Raw genomic sequence first — 2,525 nt, forward strand, 5'->3', positions numbered from 1 at the left:
CCTGATTCTCCTGCTGAACACAGTTACAATCATGCACATAAGGTTACGCGGAATGTGATAGAAAGATGTTTTGGTGTGCTGAAGTCACGGTTTCGGTGTCTGGATAAATCTGCGGGCCTTTTGTTGTATAGTCCCTCAAAGGTGACTAGAATTGTGTTCTGCTGCTGTTTTCTCCATAATCTGTGTTTAAGTCAACATCTTGCACATGATGAGGGAGAAAGCAGTCAGCAAGCAGAGGAGTTAGATCCATCTGGTGACAGTGTGAGTACAAATGTAGGGAGGCAGGTACGGCAAGAAGTGATCCTGCGATATTTTACAGGTCAGTTTTATTAGGCTGTAATTATCCTTGACTAAACACTTTGCACTACTTTCTATTGTGTGTTTTGTAACTTACTGTTTGGTGTTTAGAGTGGAGTGTACATTGTGCTTAGTTTATGCTAAAAAAACATTTTCTGTCATTTCCCATGCAAAACATACATACATACCGAGCTGCTTCGACAATGTTGGAGACGGACACAGGAAGTTGTGTGTTTGTCAAATACCAAATTTTATTTGTTAATTAACATTGTTGTTACTTTTTGCGCTTGTGTGTGCTGGGTGCTGGATCACTGGCACGTGCTCTTGAGGAACGCCGAACAGGGGAGGTTACTGGCGTTTGGATAGGGGTCGTGGTCCCCGAGCTGGAGGTTACTTGCTGAGCTCCCATCAAAGAAATATTGCTGCTTAAATTATTTAGGCTGGCAATCAGCTGAGTGTTAGTAGCAGTGTGGCTGGCTACAATCCTGGATAAGGTCTCATTCACCACTTGATTGTGTTGAATGAGCTGAACGAGTGCCTGCTGATGGCGCTGTTGCTCATCTATGATGCGGGATAAATGTGCAAGCATTTGGCTGTTGTCAGCCCTAATTTGCTCCATTGAGGTAGCCATTCGCCCTACTTGTACTATCAGTCTGCCCGAGGTTGCGACTAATACGCGGTAGATGATGGGGCAGACTGGCAAGGTGTTGTGTATGTGCGGTCAGGCTGGCATTGCTTTGGGCCTGTTGGCTTGTCCAACTGGCCCAAAAATCATCAGGAATTTGGCTTGGGGGCGGAGCTTGTGCCAGTTGGGGACTGATGGATGCTTGGGGGATATCCTGCAACTGTATTGGCTGGCTTGGGTCAACAGGTGTAAGTTGCAGTGTGATGGTTGGCTGTTGGTCTTGGCCCTGCTGGTCCACGTCGGCCATCAAGCTGTGCTCTGTATGGGGTGGGCAACATGCAATGTTTTATTGTGTAATTTTTATCAAGGCTAATGCTACACATTACTACATTCATAATACTCCATTTTTAAATGTTTTACACTTGATTTTACCAACTTATAATGTTTTGTAGCTATTTAAAAATATATACCAACACAGGCGCAAACATAGACAGATTTGCATAATCCTCACCTAACTAACTCCCCTCCACACCATTACACTGTTAGATTCCCTCCCCTGACCACGATATAGACTACTTACCTGTATAGTCCAGAGGAGCCGAGCAAGTAAGCCATCTACATACTGGACAGGGGCGATGTGTGAACACTATAATGTTGTGGATATTTTTTTTAATATTTAATTGTATTCATATTTTTGAAAAATGTGCACGTGTGTGTGCTTAATTTAAAAAAAAAAAAAACTTTTCTAAAAAAGATGTTGTCAAGAACATCCACTAAGACCTTATATAATATTTTTAAAGCACCTTTAGCAATTGAAGACGGAACAACACATTGCTTGTTCTAGAAAACATGTAAACTCCAAACCAACTAACAACATATTAACTGTACTGTGTATATTATTGCTTATGTGTTTAATTTCTGATTTTACTCACCAGATAACTGAGGTGATCGGGGCTCATCACTCTGAGAACTCGCCAATAGTGCCAGTGGTGGCTGGGGTGACACTGCCGAAAGTCTTCGCCTGGGTGGGGATGATGGAGCCGCAGAATCCGAGCCAAGACGCCGTGTCTTACTTGGCCTCCTGGGTAAGTGGCCCAAGCCCTGTGATGGGCGCCTTACAGGAGGTCGGCTTCCAGAAGCAGAACCTATGTGCAAATAAAATAATTAATATTTTGAACTTCTATGTGTTTTCAGAATATGTGACTACAGTGAAGACTTACCTGCAATCCCAGCCTCATCCTGACTTGTCTGAGGCCTGTCTGGGCGGCTGGTCTGTGTGACTGTTGAAAAAGTGACCCAAACATTATTACCATGCTTTGGGTAAAAACAACCACTGCAAAGCATTATTGTACTGTAACCATCTATTAGGTATTGTTTAAACAAATTATTTCAGCTTAAGAGCTTCTAGCTTCATGATTTTGAGTTGAATATCCAAATGTACATGATGTGGCACACAATAAATATGTTACATTTTTGAATTTTGACTCAGATATTGCAGAGATTGACTACTTGCAAATGTTTTAAAAATGTAATGTTTCAAAAATTGCACCGCTTTTCTGTTATTTTTTAAAAAATACCATTTTTAAAAAAACAGACAACACAC

The 2,525-nt window shown here is 41.8% G+C and overlaps 1 long non-coding RNA gene across 1 annotated transcript; it reads right to left on the reverse strand.

Annotated features, from left to right (window-relative positions):
- Positions 1 to 535: 535 nt before the first annotated feature.
- LOC134984448 (uncharacterized) lies at positions 536 to 2,204 on the reverse strand. Its single transcript, XR_010191751.1, has 3 exons — positions 2,143 to 2,204; positions 1,855 to 2,067; positions 536 to 1,240 (listed from the first exon to the last, which is right to left on the reverse strand). It is a non-coding gene; the product is annotated as an uncharacterized LOC134984448 (long non-coding RNA).
- Between the last annotated feature and the right edge of the window lie 321 nt (positions 2,205 to 2,525).

Source organism: Pseudophryne corroboree (genome assembly GCF_028390025.1).
Source record: "Pseudophryne corroboree isolate aPseCor3 chromosome 3 unlocalized genomic scaffold, aPseCor3.hap2 SUPER_3_unloc_56, whole genome shotgun sequence".
NCBI classification, from domain to species: Eukaryota; Metazoa; Chordata; class Amphibia; order Anura; family Myobatrachidae; genus Pseudophryne; species Pseudophryne corroboree.